The sequence below is a fragment of the Eretmochelys imbricata genome, chromosome 20, assembly GCF_965152235.1.
Source record: "Eretmochelys imbricata isolate rEreImb1 chromosome 20, rEreImb1.hap1, whole genome shotgun sequence".
Classification (NCBI taxonomy): domain Eukaryota; kingdom Metazoa; phylum Chordata; order Testudines; family Cheloniidae; genus Eretmochelys; species Eretmochelys imbricata.
The window spans coordinates 14,978,228-14,995,531 of NC_135591.1; positions in this window are offsets into that span (position 1 = coordinate 14,978,228).

A 17,304-nucleotide genomic window follows, 5' to 3' on the forward strand; every position below is an offset into this window, starting at 1 on the left:
GGTTTGGGAATCTCCCTCACATCCTCAGCCATTTGGGAATCTCTTTCATATCCAGCAATGAAGCTGGAGTTCCACCAGGGATGAATTACTGCACTGCCTTCCCAATTGTATGTTGTTTCTTGATTTATCCTAATATTGTGGCAGTCAATAGGGCCAACAGAGGTGAAATTGACACCTTTTTGAACGAATGAGGTGCTGAATGGGTAGAGTTCACACCTAGCTGAGATGAATGGGCCCAAGGCAGAGGCATAAAGACACTTTTGCTGTTGCTGTTGTTTGGCTGGCAGCAGCTTTCTGCAGTTGTTCTTTCACAATTCTTCTTATTCTGTGCTGCCTACAGACACCAGTCATAAACTAGAACGCTACTGCACTTGTGTCTAGTGGCAATGCAATACACCAACATAAAAAATGGAGATAACTGAAAATGGCAAGGTTTGCAGACAATTTGATGTATTTTATTGTTCGTGCCATGATGACAAATACAAATAAGTCTGGTGGACTCAGCCAGTGGCCACAGCATGAGTACAATCCCTTTAAATGAGGGGAACAGTTCTGCAGCAGTTCATGATAGGCTTTCCTGATGCTGATGGGATGAAGTGAAACATTCTCTTCTTGTTGATTTTGGAGGCTTCATTGAGACCAAGAGGTCAGAGGTCAAAATCTTGGTCTGATCCCTCTCTGTGTTCCTCGACTGACTCTCTTAAGAGTAAAAAGAAAAGGAGTACTTGTGGCACCTTAGAGACTAACCAATTTATTTTAGCATGAGCTTTCGTGAGCTACAGCTCACTTCATCAGATACATATCTGATGAAGTGAGCTGTAGCTCACGAAAGCTCATGCTAAAATAAATTGGTTAGTCTCTAAGGTGCCACAAGTACTCCTTTTCTTTTTGCGAATACAGACTAACACGGCTGTTACTCTGAAACCTCTCTTAAGAGTGACTGCTGTTTGCCTTTTTTTTCTTTCTCTCAGCAGCTGGAAAATTCTGCCATCACTAAATATGACCTCACTCTACCTCCAACAGAACTGTTTTTTGTTTTTTTCACTCCTGGAGATCAGAGAGCAGCAAAAGACCAATAACAGTGTGTCCCAGCCAACAGATTGCAACAGCTTTAGTGATTAAAATAACGCAGACGGGTTTTTAAAATATAAGGATCCAGTACAAGCAAAAATTCAAACTGGTTCTTATTATTTGTATTACTGTGGTGGCAAGAGGCCCCAATCAGGGATCGGGCCTCTGTTGTGCTAGGCACTGTACATACCCATAACAAAAACATGGTGCCTGCCCCAAAGAGCTTACAATATAAGATGAGAGACAACAGGTGAATACAACAAACAAGTGGGAAGTGTCAAGGTAATTTTAATAAGCAGTGGTCAGAGCACACCAGACATCTAGCTGTTGTGTTCTGGAGGGTTCACAGTAGAGGGAAGTTTTAAGGAGAGCTTTGAATGTATTAAAGGAGACTGGGGAAGATGCTTAAGGAAATGGAGGCTAAGGTGATCTTCAGTGGGATTCCGCCTGTCCCTACAAGACAAGAACAAAGGGAAGACATTGAAGGACATGATCAACAGATAGCCCAGGGAATGGTGCTATAAGGAGGGCTTTGGCGGGATGTTTGATCACTGGGAGGCATTCATGGACAGAGGACTGTTCTCATCAGATGGACTCCACTTGAAGGAAATAGGCTTCTGGGATGGAGGCCAGCACAACTGATTAAGAGAGATTTAAGATAGAAATTCTGGGAAGACGGCTGGGAGATGCTCAGGTAATCTCTACGCTTGATTTGAACACTGAGAGGGAGCAAAATACAGTAAGAAAGGATACAGCAACGGAGAAGGGAACAGCAGTGGACAATGCGAATGGACATGAAGAGGAAGGATAGTGCTGATACCAGTCAGATAGGCAGTAGAATGACTGTACCCAATTAGGCGAGGAATGTGGGTGAAGCCAATTAGCAACAATTAAGATGTTTGTACACCTATGCAAGGAGTCTGGGTAACAAAATGGAGGAACTAGAACTACTGGTGCAGGAAGTGAAACCAGATATTATAGGGAAAACAGAAACCTGGTGGAATAGCAGCCCATGAGCCATTGGGATGACTAGCTATTTATTACAACGCAGCTTCGTTCTGCAGAGCATCTGTCATACCAACCATATCCCAAGAGGGTTTGCAGAGTTAAATAACATCCCTCTCCTCACATTAGATCATTATCACAGAGAGAAGGAAGGATGTGGTTAAAGAACAGAACTGGGAGTCAGGAAACCCACATCCTCTCCGCAGCTCCACCATTGACTTGCTGGATAAGTCATGGTCGGTCTATGCCTCAGTTTCCCCCCTCTATAGAACAGAGAGACAATTTGCCTCCAGGCAGCAAGGGCTAGGTGGCTTTATTTATTAAGGCTGAGATTTTCAAAGCTGCCTGAGGCCATACTGCTATAGCTACACCAGCAGACTCTCCTGTTGGAGAGACAGTTTATACCAGCAAAAAGTGCTTTTGCCGGTATAGCTTTTATACTGGTTCAGTGAGCAAAATAAGCTATACCGGCAAAAGCACTTTTATGCAGGTATAACCGTGTCTACACTAGGGCTCTTGCCAGTATCGTAATGTTGCAAAAACCCCATACCCCTAACCGACATGGTTATGCTGGCAAAAGTTTCTAGTGTAGCCATGGCCTATGGGATTTGGGCACTCTTTTCACAAGGCCTCATGTTTTTAAAGTATATTGGAGAGTCTTGGTGAAAGCTGCTGATGTGTTTGTGGATGTGCGTATATTTTACACACAACCCTCCCACACCCACTGTGAAAATTTGAAGAACTCTATGAAGCATGTCTCTTAGCAACAGAAGTTGGTCCAATAAAAAATATTACCTCACCCACCTTGTCTCATACGACAACAACAACAACAAATTTGTTCAAAAACATTATTAAGTTTGCAAAGTTAAACACTCAACAAGTAGCAAATGCCAACATTAAGGTTGTCCCTCCAACCTTAACTCTGCCCCCTTTGTGCATACCAGTTAGAATACAGGCTTTAGCAACCTGATCACATACTGTTTTTTTTTTTCCAGGGAGGTTTGGTAGATTGTTTTGATGTGGCTAAGTGCGTGAGTTTTGATTCACAGTATTAGAGGAATAGGTTCTACTCCCGGCTCTTCTATGGAGGACAAATATGGCCACTTAATTTAAGTGCCTAAACAGGAGCTGAGATCTTTTGAAAATATGGCCCCAATCTCTCTGGACCTAAATTCCCCAATTGTAAAATAGGGATAATAATACTTTTTTGAATAATGCAACCAAAAGAAGCTAATGGAGACTCAGGAGACCTGGGTTCTTTTCCTAGCTGTATCACTAACCTGCTGTATGACTCCTCTCTGTGCCTTAATTCCTCCCCTTTCCCCCCTCTCTTTGGCCTTGTACACATACAAAAGTTGCACCAATTGAACTAGATTAGCCTGTGGTTGAACAAGGAACTGAATGCAAGTCTCCTGAATCCCAGCCCATTCTCCCTTCCTGACCCCTTCTGCATCCAGTAGAAAGCTGCCCTGTAAACATGCTAGCCAACATAGCATGGGAGGCAGTGTTTACTAGTGGATAGCACACTTGACTGGGAATCAGAAGACCTGGATTGTGCTACTGGGCTGCTGGCTCACTTTGCCTCTCTGTGCCTCAGTTTCCCCTCCTGTAAAATGGGGATAACAATACCAGCCTCCTTTGTAAAGCGCTTTGAGAACAGAAGGAAAGCAACAGACCAAAGCTAGGTGTTCTTATATATTATATTACAGTTATATGAGTACAAGCACCATGAAATAACAGTAGAGGGAGAATGTAAAGGAGAAAAGAAATCAACAGGTACTTCCTAGCAGACACTCTTCATGCTTTCAGTCAAGATTGGATGTTTTTCTAAAAGATCTGTCTTAGGAATTTTCTGGGGAGGTTCTATGGCCTGTGTTTATACAGGTCAGACTAGATGACCACAGTGAAACTTTCCGAACTTGGAATCTATGAATGTTCCTAACAGCCATGACCTAGGGAGCTGACCTGTAGCAACCCTTCACCATGGTTTGAAAAGGTGGCCTGTCTCTTTAAAACCCAGTTCAATGGGTTGATCCTACTAAGCCACACACACAAAAAGACAACAAAGCCATGTGAAGCTGCCAGTTCTCATCCCTTTTCCCCTCCCGCTTGGGGCTGGACTGGCAAGCAGGGGGATGGCCCAGTGTTGGAGTCAGCTTTATAAGCAAACCTCTGTGAGGCATGCCCGAAACCCCAGCCAGCCGGGGTGTGGCTTCTAGCCTGAGCTGCTCTGACTTGCCCTCAGAGATTGCACAGACACAGACACCCAGCTGCTGGGTGGCCCCAGCTATTCTGAGCAGCTGCTAGTTAATAGTCTCTTTCTGCAAGGAGTGGTGGGGTTTTTTGCAACCCCTCCTCCTGTTCCCACTGCCACCACCAAAATCCAGGCAGGGAATGTTCCTGGGCAGCGAACCACAGTGGATGGACTCAAGGCAGCCTTGTGTTTTGCTGAGTTGAGCCCCAGCCAGTCGCAGGTCTGACCTCCAGCCTCACAGAAAGCAGGCTCCATGATAATTCTGCTCGAGTGACTCTCATCTGAGGGTCCCCTAAGCACATTACAGCCAAGATTTTGTCAAGCATCACACTTGCCTCTTAAGTATTATTTGCCCGTAGGGGAAACTGAGGCACACAGAAGGGCCACAATTTCCCACTCCAACCATTAGCCACCTCTTCCCTCCTGCAGACAGTCTCAGAACCCAGGCATTCTGATTCCCAGTCCCGGTTTAGAAGCACTAGCCCAGCCCCCACTCCCTTCCCTGAGCCTCCTCATCACACCCACATGCACTGTGTGCTGTGGATGGTGACTCACCCAGCTAGTCATCTAGATTAGCACACCACAGGGAGGGGTTAGACAGAAGCACCAGCCCTCCCCACAGGCTTATCTCCTCCCCACAGGGAGTGGGTGTGGGTGTGGGTGTGGGGGGAGGTATCTCCCCAGCCTCTAGCTGAGCATTCCTCCCATTGCGGTATGGGGACATTGCCTTAGATGGGGGCGGGGGCGGGGGGGGGGTGGATCAGAGAGCAACATCCCCCCACCCACCCGGGTCACCCTCTTTCCATGCTGGCTTTGCCACATGGGAAGCAGTGAGCCTTGCTGAATCCATTTGTCCTGTTCTCCGCAGACTTCCCGTTTCTAGGGTGACCAGATAGCAACTGTGAAAAAACGGGGCAGGGGGTGGTGGGAGGTAATAGAAAAAGTCCCCCAAAACAGGATGGTCCCTTTAAAAAACAGAAAAGGAGTACTTGTGGCACCTTAGAGACTAACCAATTTATTTGAGCAATAAGCTTTCGTGAGCTACAGCTCACTTCATCGGATGCATACTGTGGAAACTGCAGAAGACATTATATACACAGAGACCATGAAACAATACCTCCTCCCACCCCACTCTCCTGCTGCTAATAGCTTATCTAAAGTGATCACTCTCCTTACAATGTGTATGATAATCAAGTTGGGTTATTTCCAGCACAAATCCAGGTTTTCTCACCCTCCGCCCCCCCCCCCCCCAAACTCACTCTCCTGCTGATAATAGCCCATCCAAAGTGACCACGCTCTTTACAATGTGTATGAAAATCAAGGTGGGCCATTTCCAGCACAAATCCAGGTTTTCTCGCCCCCCCCCCCCAAAAAAAAAAAAAACACACACACACACAAACTCACTCTCCTGCTGGTAATGGGGCAGGGGTGAGAAAACCTGGATTTGTGCTGGAAATGGCCCACCTTTATTATCATGCACATTGTAGGGAGAGTGGGCATTTTGGATGAGCTATTACCAGCAGGAGAGTGAGTTTGTGTGTGTATGGGGGTGGGGGGATGAGAAAACCTGGATTTGTGCTGGAAATGGCCCACCTTGATTATCATGCACATTGTAGGGAGAGTGGTCACTTTGGATAAGCTATTACCAGCAGGAGAGTGAGTTTGTGTGTGTGTGTTTTTTGGGGGGGGTGAGAAAACCTGGATTTGTGCTGGAAATGGCCCACCTTGATTATCATGCACATTGTAGGGAGAGTGGTCACTTTGGATGGGCTATTACCAGCAGGAGAGTGAGTTTGTGTGTGTGGGGGGGGGGGGGGGGGCGCGGAGGGTGAGAAAACCTGGATTTGTGCTGGAAATGGCCAAACTTGATTATCATGCACATTGTAAGGAGAGTGATCACTTTGGATAAGCTATTACCAGCAGGAGAGTGGGGTGGGAGGAGGTATTGTTTCATGGTCTCTGTGTATATAATGTCTTCTGCAGTTTCCACAGTATGCATCCGATGAAGTGAGCTGTAGCTCAAATAAATGCTCAGATAAATTGGTTAGTCTCTAAGGTGCCACAAGTACTCCTTTTCTTTTTGCAAATACAGACTAACACGGCTGTTACTCTGAAACCTTTAGAAAACAGGACACCTGGTCACCCTACCCCTTTCTCCTGCACCCCAACTGTCCCTCTCTCACTTTGCCCACCTTGAAAGTAAGGCGCACCTCCCCCTCCACAGCCTTTGTGCCCTGAGTCAGCAACAGGAGGGCCGATCCAGTGCCCTGTCTCTTAGGAGGCACAGCACAGGAGTGGAGCCAAAGGTAGCTTGGAGCAAGGCAGCAGCAGAGCCAGGAATCAAACCTGGGAGTCCTGATGCCTTGTCCCAGCTACTACTAGATCTCAATCCCCATTCCAGACCTGGGAATAGAATCCAGGAGTCCTGGCGTCCATCCACCTTCCTCTAACAAGTCAGTGAAGCCTAGCGGACGACGGAGCACTAGCCTGGGGCTCGGATCTGTGGGTTCTATTTGTTGCTCTGTGGGGCCACCATAAGCAAGTCACTTCTTGGCCTCAGTTTCCTGGTTTCTGTAAAATGGGGCAAATGATACTGACCTCTGTGGTAAAGTGTTTTTATTTTTTTAGGTCTATGGATGAAAAGGGGTATATAAGAGTGAGGTATTATTAAACACTAGGCCCATTTTCCCGCCCACAACTGGGAACAGAACCCAAAAGCCCTGATCTGCAGCCACCTCACCAAACACTAGATCCCACTCCTCAGGAACAGAACCCAGGAGTCCTGATGCTTACACCCCTCTCCCCCCCCCATTCTAGACAATAGCTCCCATTTGAGAACTGGGAATAGAGCCACGAAGTCTGCCCAGCCACTCCCCTGCTCTAAGCATCAGGCAATACTTTCACACTAATAGGCTATTTCTTTGCCTGTATTTTTAAGTGCATGTCACACTTGTGAAAAGTGCCGGATTGACATCCCTGGAGTCATCCCTCCAGCCACACAGCAGATTCAGTCTGGGCGGTTCCCCCCCTACAACAAACCCCCCCCCCCCAACCACCGGTGATCCCCTCTAGACATGGGGAGAGAGTCTCTCTGGGCCTCATACACTCCTTGGCTTCTCTGCTGACTGCGGTACAGGCACCAGGCCCGGGGAACTGGCCCGAGCCACCAGACTCCTGTCAGCTGGTACAAGTCATTTTAAACCAGGGCTGGGTTCAAATGAGCAACTTAAGCATGAGGCACCCTAGACCAGCATTTCTCAAATGCTGCCACTGTGGCCGCATGCAGCCATCTGGGGCTTTTCTTGGGGCCAGAGCCTCCTGGGCTGTGATTTGGGGGAGGAGGGCAGAGGAGCAAAGCTGCAGCCCCTCCCTGGTGCTCCTGGATGCACCACCTTGGTGTTGGTTGCTGGGGTTGCCAGCAGGGGTTGGGTCCTGCCCACCTCTGGGGACACCTGGGGCACAATGCTGGAGGAGCAGGCAGCCAGTCAGTTCCCTGCCTTCCCATGGGCAATGGGGCTCAGGCTTTGGACTTCAGCCCTGGGGCAGTGGGGCGGCAGGCTCTGGCCACAGGGCTTTAGGCTTCAGCCCCGGGCTCTGGCTGCGCGGTGGTGGGCCCCAGGCTTTAGCTCTGTCCTCCGGCCACTGGGCTTCAGGCTCCAGCCCCCTACTGCCTCCCCCAGCCACCCACCCACATCACCTCTGGCCCCCACTGCCTCCCCCGACTCCCCAACCAGAGCTTAATTTGCCCAAGACTTGCCAGGGCTGAGTAATTCTGCTGTGAAAAATTATAGTTGTACGTTTGTTAATATCGCTTTTCACAACAGACTTATTAACGCAAATAATAAATGACAATGATTTGGACGTTTCTATGTGCATATATATTTGTTTTTCCTAAAGCTAATTAAATATTTTAGGGAAAAGTGTGAGAGTTGGTGGCCGCACTCTGAGGCCACCAAATAATTTCTCTTCAGAACCCCTGCCCTAGACCACTCTGCAGCCACTGAGCCATTCAACACCTCTGAAAGGGGCTTCCATGAACAGTACAGTCACTGGCCTCCCTTTTAGTGCCTTTAAAATGCAGGCACAGACCATTGCAAACGCTTCTGCACTTAGGCTGTTTGGACATCCAAGTACCTAGCTGCATCCACAGCTGCAGCAACTTGACATTGAAATGGACTCAAAGAAGCCTGTGATGCTGTGAATTAAACTGCTGAGAGGCAGTGTACTCGGGAGGAGTATGCCCTTGGATGGGGAGTCAGGAGATCTTGGTGCTTTTCCTTGTTCATTTTCCCTCCTCCCACTCTTTATCTGTCTTGCCTACAAGCGCTTTGGGGGCAGGGAGTATCACTGGGCAGCCCCCAGCACAATGGGGTGCCTTTTGTGTTGCCGGATGCTAGAGGGGACCCATAATCAAAATCCTAACAGTAGCTTGTGGGGGCAGAAAAAGGAGGCCAATTTCTGGTGAGGGCGTGAATGAGAAGCGCAATCTGCTCAGGAGAGTTTGGCTCTGAAGCTTTTCAGTTCCCCTCTAAAATCCTGTGTCTGTTCTGAGTGGGTTTGAATATGGTTTTGCATTGCCCCTTTAAACCAGAGAAAACATCCCTTTGGCCCTTCCTTGAGCCTCTCTCTGGATTTTAGGCTGCTATCTCTCCATCCTTTGATCTCTAGAGTTGTCTATTTCATCTCCCTCCTGCCCCAGTCCCCTTTGGCCTTATCTTAGGATCAGACAGTGCACTTCAAAAGCTAGAGCATCCTGGAGCGCTCATCTGACACTCCCTAGAGGTGGAATCGATGGCAGCGCCTGGCCTCTGCTAGATAGATAGAGACACTCGTGTGTTGTGGCCGAAACAGAGATTCTTAATTTACAGTTTCCATGCTGAGACTACAATGGCGCCAAGGGCTGGATCCTCCTCCAGACCAGGACTTCGTGCCAATATTTAACAAAGGGGGGGGGGGAAATAGCCCCAATCTGCTTTATGTTTTTAAAATGAATTTAGCATTGGTGCAACGTGCCAGACTGGAGAACAAAAGACATCTGATTCCGCCAGTGTGGGCAGATGTCCCACAAACTTCCTTCCCACCGCCAGACACACGCCTCCTCCTGTCTGTGACCTTTGTCCCTGACCTAATGGAGTCCAGTCTCCATGATCCGTTCAGCTCTTGGCCTGATCATTCAGTAGAGGGTTACATAGTGATCACTGGGCTAGTGGCTAATGCACTATGGATACCTGTGCCTCTAGCAAATGAGAATCCCCCTGCTACACACACACAAATTCCTTTCCCATAAGCTACCTGACAGCCTTCAGATGGCAACAACCTTCATCTACCTGGGGTAGATGTCAATGAACAGCCTAGAGATGGAAGCCAGTGATTTTAGGAGCCCAGCATGAGTCACCTGAAAGGGGCCTGATTTTCAAAGGGCGGGTACCCAGTAATTCTTGAGAATCAGCTCCTTTAAGTTGGGCCCCACTGAATACCAGCCCCCTCCCCCAATCAAGTCACTGCTGGAAATCTTATCCAGAAGGTTTATCCCATTTCCAACCCCCTAAACCATCCAATTCTCATCTGCATCCTTAAGTAACCCCTTGTGCTATTGTTGAACATAATGGTCTTCAGTAATAACTTCTGTAGACCTTGGACCAGGCCAAGAGAGCTGGGGGCAGGGCGAGGTGGAGACAATCAGTATATAATATGGGAACAATCTGCACAGGTTGCAAGATTTTTGGAACAAGATTCATAAATTTCAAGCCCAGAAGAGACCATTGCGATCACCTAGTCTGACCTCCTGTATAGCACAGGCCAGAGACCTGCTCCAAAATAATTCCCAGAGCAGATCTTTTAGAAAAACATCCAATCTTGATTTTAAAATTGCCAGTGCTGGAGAATCTACAACGCTTGGTAAATTATTCCATAGGTTAAATACCCTCATTGTTAAAAATGTGCATCTTATTTCAATATGAATTTGTCTCGCTCCAACTTGGATCTTGTTAGACCTTTGTCTCATAGATTGCCACCCCCATTATCAAATATTTGTTACTCATGTAAGTACCCCTTAATCTTCTCTCTGTTAAACTAAATAGACTGAGCTCCTTGAGTCTATCACTATAAGGCAAGTTTTCTAATCCTTTAATAATTCGCATGGCTCTTCTCGGAACCCTCTCCAATATATCAACATCCTTCTTGAACAGTGGATGCTAGCAGTGGACACAGGATTGCAACAGCGGTTGCACAAGTTCCAAATACAGAGGTAAAATAACCTTTCTACTCCTTCCTGTTCAAGATGCCCCTATTTATGCACCCCAGGATCGCATTAGCCCTTTTGGCTAACAGTGTCGCGCTGAGAACTCATGCTCAGCTGATGAGCCACCATGACCTCCAAATCTTTTTCAATCACTGCTTCCCAGGATAGAGTCCCCATCCTCTAAGCAAGGATTACATTATTTGATCCAAGATGGATAACTTTACATTTATCCGTATTAAAATGAATATTGTTTGCTTGTCCTCAGCTTACCAAGTGATCCAGCTGCCTCTGTATTGGTGACCTGTCCTCTTCGTTATTTATCATTCCCCCAGTTTTTGTGTCAGCTGCGAACTTTATCAGCGATGATTTTATGTTTTCTTCCAGGTCATTGTTAAAAATGTTTAATAGTATAGGGCCCTAAAGTAATCTCCACGGGACCCCACAAGAAACACAACCACTCAATGACAAGTGCCTCTCTACGCTGATTTAATAACACCACTTCCCTGATTGGTACAGAGTCACGGTCGAAGTAATTAGGTCAGCGCAGTGTCAGTGACAGACACTGCATTGCTAACATAGACTGTTACTGGCTTTCAGGAGGTGTCCCACAATGCCGTGTACCGACAATGCAACCGATACAAACGCTCCTGGTGAAGATGTGCACAGCCGACACCAGGAGCCAAGTGTGCCTACACAAGTGATTTAGTAACTGCAGTGGCTGGATTCCAACATAAATTAGGATGACATAATTCTGTCCTGTAGACATGGCTTTATTCTGGAATAAGAGTGTCCATAAGGGGAGTTATATCAGTATAATGATAGTACTTAACATTCACACCCTACCTTACAGTTGGATAACTTTCTGTGTGGACAAGCCCTTTAAGGCCATGTTTTTACCAAGAGGAAAAAAAGGTGTGATCTTAATGTAACCCACACACCTTCTGAGTGAGGTGTTCTGTACCATCTAGTGACGCTGAGACCACTTAGAGAGAGCTAAAGGAGTCTGCTCTATAGCCTTAGCTAACAGCCAGTTGGCTTTTATGCAGTAGAGGCTCATGCACTAAACTCTAGAGGTCCCAGGTTCGATCCTGCTCATGTTACATTAACTCAAGGTAAAACCCTAGTGAAGACAAGGCAGTTTGTCGTTGTCACAAGTTAGCAGGCTAAATTAAAGATTAGGCTCCCCCATAGTCTTTACTTGTGTGATAGGTAGATAGAGGAGGTGTATGGGGATAGATAGTGAATCAGGGCCATCAGGTATTGTAATAACACTTTAGATTATTGCCACACAAAGAATAGCTGCACTTCACCTATTCTGAGAGAGCAAAACAGGCTAGTCAGTTTCATTTCCTCCAGCATTTCAAGTCAGTTTCACTTCCTCTTTCTGGGGCCTGGTAGCAGACTATGGCTAAGGTGTTGGAAGTGACCCCTCATAGCTGCCTGGTCTACACCTAAACCTTAGCTTCACCTAGCTACATCGCTCAGAGGTGTGAAAAATTCATGCCACTGAGGGTATGTCTACACTTACAGATGCTGTAGGGCTGGAATATTCTAGACTCTTGCTACAATGAGAGAAAGTTTTTTTTTCACACCCTAGGGTAATATAGCTAAGTCGACCTAAGGTTTAGGTGTAGACCAGGCCAGATAGTTAAGCCCATATAAGCTCCGGTGCAGACACCATCATGTTGATGGAAGAATTCTTCCATCAACCTAGTTACTGCCTCTTGAGGATACAGCTTTATTACAGCGAAGAAAACAGCCCTTCCATCGCTGTAGCAAATGTCTGCATTACAGTGGCATAGCTCCAGCGCTGTAGCTGTGTCGTTGTGTGCGTGTAGCATAGACACCGCATAACGTTGGTAAAACTGTGTTGCTCAGGGGCGTGAAAGATCCGCACCGCTGAGCGACGCAGTTCAACCGACCTAAGCCCTGGTGTAGACAGCGCTAGGTGGACAGGAGAATCTCCCGTCAGCGTAGCTACTGCCTCTCCGGGCGGTGGATTATCTACACAGACAGGCGAACACCTCCTGTTGGCATAGGTAGTGTCTACATTGACGCACTACAGCGGGGCAGCTGCACCGCGGCAGCGTTTCAGGTGTAGACAAGCCCGAAGTGGTCAGTGGCGTAGCAGACAGAATTACAGAATAACAGGGAGCAATTAACGTGATTAGAACAGTGTCTTTTCTCCCAGCCTTGAAAAGGCCTTGGTGAATTCAACGCGCGGAGGGCTCAGCATCTTTAAGGCGATATCTAGACTAGGGTAAACTGTGTTTTTAAAACCTTAGTGCGGGTGGAGCAGGACAGTGCTGCCAATTCACATGATTTCCCTATGAGACACGGAATAGTTGGTATTTTTTTAAAAGGGAAGCGGCATGGCCTAGTGGTGGGAGCAGTGCCTTGGGCCTAAAAAGGCGTCAGTTCTGATCCCAGCTCTGCTGCCCCTTAGGGAAATCACTTCTCTGTGCCCTGGTTTTCCTAGCTCTAAAATGGGAATGATGATACTGTTACCCCTTTTTGACCTGAGCGGGTAGCCAAGTCCTGCCCGTTGTTTCTATGAGGAGGAGAAATGGATGATGGATCCCAGTGTCTTTTGATGCAATCCTGTTGCTTTACAGAGAACGTACAAAGTCTGTTTCCCTGAACCACAGAGGAGGAATCAGACAACAAAACAGACAATTTCTGTGCTCACAATTCCAAGCCCCTTTAAGCCAGCACCCAGCCCAAAAAGCTCTCTCTCTAGGCTTTTCTCAGGCCACACTCCCAGTGTTTGCTCATGCTGTGGGCTTGGCTTCCTGCTCCTTCTCTGTGGCTGTGGTGTTTTCTTGCTGCTTCTCTTTTACACATACCCCTGTACTAAAATGATACTCAGCGAAACCCCACCAGCCACATCTGCCTTACATGTGCCTGTGATATGGGTGGAGGCTGCTCTTGTTTCACCTTTCTGGTTCCATAAGGGAGCTTAATTGTTTCTTACATTTTTCTCTAATGAAGGGCAGCTGTTACACCCACCGATTTAATGGCTTTAACCCAACCCATAACAATACTGACCTCCTTAGAAATCCATGGATAGAAGGTGCTTATATAAGAGCTAGATGATGAGGTTTAAAGCCCCAGCTCCTGGAGTCATGTGATTACATGAGAATTTCAGCTTTCATTAAAAAAAATATAACAAGTTAGTTTCTAGCCCTCTTGGCTTTGTAGCAAAGCTTGAAAACATAACCCCTACAGGCTCAAAATCCAGAAGACCAACAGAAAGAACCCCAAATGTATTTGTTTTTAAACTATCACTCTTTCTAAGACAATCTCATAATTTTGTCAGGGCCTGACTCATGCTTTTGAATACCTGGCTGCTAACCCATGTTAAACTACCACTTGCCATGCCTGCCCTGAGGTTTTCAAACATATGTATTTTAAAGCCACACTTTTTGTCCCCATCTAGGCATTCTCCAAAAGAATTAGGCCCCGACTCACCCTTGCGTCAATCTTTGGTTCCAGTGCGAAAGTGGCTGTTGAATGCTATTGAATCAGGTTAGCAGCAGTTTCGCATGGGTGTAACAGACACGCAGGGTGTAGGGCAGTGGGAAAACAAGCCCTTGTACTCTGGAGTGCTGAATTTTGGACGTAGAACAAACCTTAGTGCTCAGAGCTAAGAGTCACCTAAACCTGCCAACTTTGCATGGTGCAAAATGGGATACGTTGCAGAGAGAGGGTTCTCAGGGGACTGTAGAATGAACTCCCCGAGGAACTAAAGACTATCCCAAACCTCCCCACCTCCCACTCCGTCCATTTATGCGGCAAGCGAACGTCTGATTGTAGCACGGGCTGGCATGCCTGGGCTAGCTTTAATCTAGCTCATGGGTGGGTAACGGTAGCAGGGTAGACATGATGGTTTGGGCTTCAGCATGTGCTTGCCACCTGAATACAAACCTGCCAGGGATGCTGCATTTGTATTCAGGTCGCTAGCCCGTGCTGGAGCCAATACCATCACCTATAGTCTCTGCTCTTGTTACCTGTGCCGGTTAGATTAAAGGGAACAAACACATGACAGCTGTCACTCCTGTTGCGTAATGCAGCACTGGAAGGCTCTCAGATACTCACTCCCACGATGAGCGTGGTATAAACACCCGTAGAGAATAGACTAGGGTTCTCTGGAATCTGTTTGCCAGAGAACCAAGGGCCAGGCCCAGCCATGAACATAGGCCCTCTGAGCTCCCCAGATATACAGGTCTGGGCTTGATTGAAACCTGCAGGGCCTCAGGATCACTTGAAATGCAGGCCAGTTTGCAGGCCAAATTTGCTGGAAAGGTTGGTCAATCTCAGCATGCTCCCGCAATGACTCTGGGCCAAGCCCAGAAGACAGGTGAGTTTGGGGTGCCGAGTCACTGCAGGGGGAGATCTTCAAGATCCTAGTCTGCATTCATGGATTTAAAAAACCGAGGGAGAACATTTCTCCTGACGCTGCAGTCTGCAAAGGCCTCTCTGCTTTAATGATAGGATGGGAGAACAGCTTCCACATGAATGCTCTGGATGAAGCGACACCTGCAGGAGGAGAGAGCTGAACAGAATTTGGAGATTGGCCTAGATCTGGGGTTGCTGCTTCCCTGTGGCACATAGTTACCAAAGCCCTCAATCTGTTCTCTGTGACTCAGGCAACTGAGAAGGAAATTACAGAGAAAAAGGCTTCCTCTGGTGCAGGAGCAGAAAACGGGCCATTGCTGCCATCTAGTGGACGACATCTGCAAAACCATGTTCTTTAACCATCTAGCGATGCTTACTGCTGCAAATATACTTGCTCCATCTAATCACAAAGTCCGGGATATTAATAAATAATAATACTCTGTCCTTCAGCAGCACCTTCCTTCACAATATCTAGGGCAGTTTCATTATGGGAAAACTGAGGCACAGGGAGGGGCTGTAAAGTTCAAAGTCACGCAGTAAGTCAGGGACAGAATAGAACCCTGACTTCCTGACCTGTCCTCTGATGATCACCGAAACTTAGCTACAACAGCGATAGGTGTCTTAGAAATACCAGATCGACAGATCATTTCTCTGTTGAACCAATAGTGCTTCCTTTCTGTTCCCCCATGTTCCAGCCGGAGGTTTCCGAATGCTGCAGCCGCCACAAGAGCAAAAACCGGGTCCAAGGAGATGTCGGGAGCCAGATCCTTGAAATCCAATAATGCACTTTGCACAGTGTCTTCTCCCATGCGTGGAGAAGGGTGCAGGGGGGCTGGAACAATTTGTATAGTGGGGGTGCTGAGAGCCATTGAACCAAACTGTAAACCCTGTGTATAATGGAAACCATTTCAAGCCGGGGGTGCACCAGCACCCCCAGTTCCAGCACCTATGGCAGGAGAGCTGAGGAGGCGGCGGGATTCGGAGTGGTGGATCTAAAGAGGGGGAGCGGCACAGGGGAAGGACCTCGCACCTGGGGCAGGGAGGGAGCCAGTGGGAGGGAAGAGGGAAGTAGAGGGTGATCCAAGGAGGCTGTGCCAGATGGCAGGAACTGCTCTGGCACCCACATTGGAGTGTTTCATGGGGCAGGCCTGAAAGCCCTCAACCTGAAGCCTTTGGCAAAGCCCAGATGTAGACGTGGACAGGCCCAACTGACACAGAGAGGACACAGGAGTTTGCTCCCCAAGCTGTAGCGAGATGTTACGACACAACACTCATTGCTCGTTTCTGCTCCCTCCGCTAAGCTAATGAGCTGGCTGGTCCCAAGTGGTGTGAGGCTCCAGACTGTGCTGGCAGAGGGCAGGGCCCGGCGCAAGAGGCTGAGGTTTGCTGAGGAAGCAGAGAAGACCTAAAGAAAACCACCAGCAACGTGGGGCTGCGTCACTGCGGAAAAATGGCAGAAATGCCTGCCCTGAGCCAGGGCCCAGGCTGGGGGAGTTGGGGGGAAGCCGCTGGCCAGGGAAAGACCTGACCGAGCAGCAGCCAGTCGGCAAGGAGCTGCCCTCAGAGCGGAAAATGTGACTCCAAAGGAGGAATATGAGTGATACCGTCCCTGGGCCCAGCACTCTGTGTGTGTGTGTGTGTGTGTGTAGGATGGGCTGGGATGTCAGGCGTGGACTCTCTCTTGGTCTGTGTGTGTACAGCCCCTAGTCTAGTGAGGCCCAGAGGTTTGGGGCCTCTGGGTGCTACCACAATAATAAAATATTATTATGCCCATTTGGCCAGTGCAGCTGTTTACCAGCCCACAGCACCCAGCAGTGTAAGACAGGCAGTGAAGAAGGATCATGCGTCCAGCTGAAAGCCCAAGGAGGATTTAGGGAGGCAGAAATTAGCCATGTATGAATTTCGCTAGGACTTCTCGCCTCGCACCCGGATTTTTGCTGTCAGGGTTGTGTGATCTTTAATGGCCACAAGTAGGGTGACCAGATGTCCCGATTTTATAGGGACAGTCCCAATATTTGGGGCTTTTTCTTATACAGGTGCCTATTACCCCCCACCCCCTTTCCCGATTTTTCACACTTTCTATCTGGTCACCCTAAAGCAGCCAGGACCTTGGTTTGAGATCTCGTCTGAAAGACAGTGTCCTCTAGTGCCAGGCTCGGGCATTAGCTCTGCACTCAGCAGAGAGAAGAGCACCCCCTAGTGAATCACCCACCCCACTCCCTATTACATAGTGCCCCCTAGCACCAGCCTGGCGTATTAGCTCAGTGCCCGACTGATTCACCCACTGTGCCCGACAACACAGCGCCCCCTAGCAACCCACTCGGGCGTTAGCACG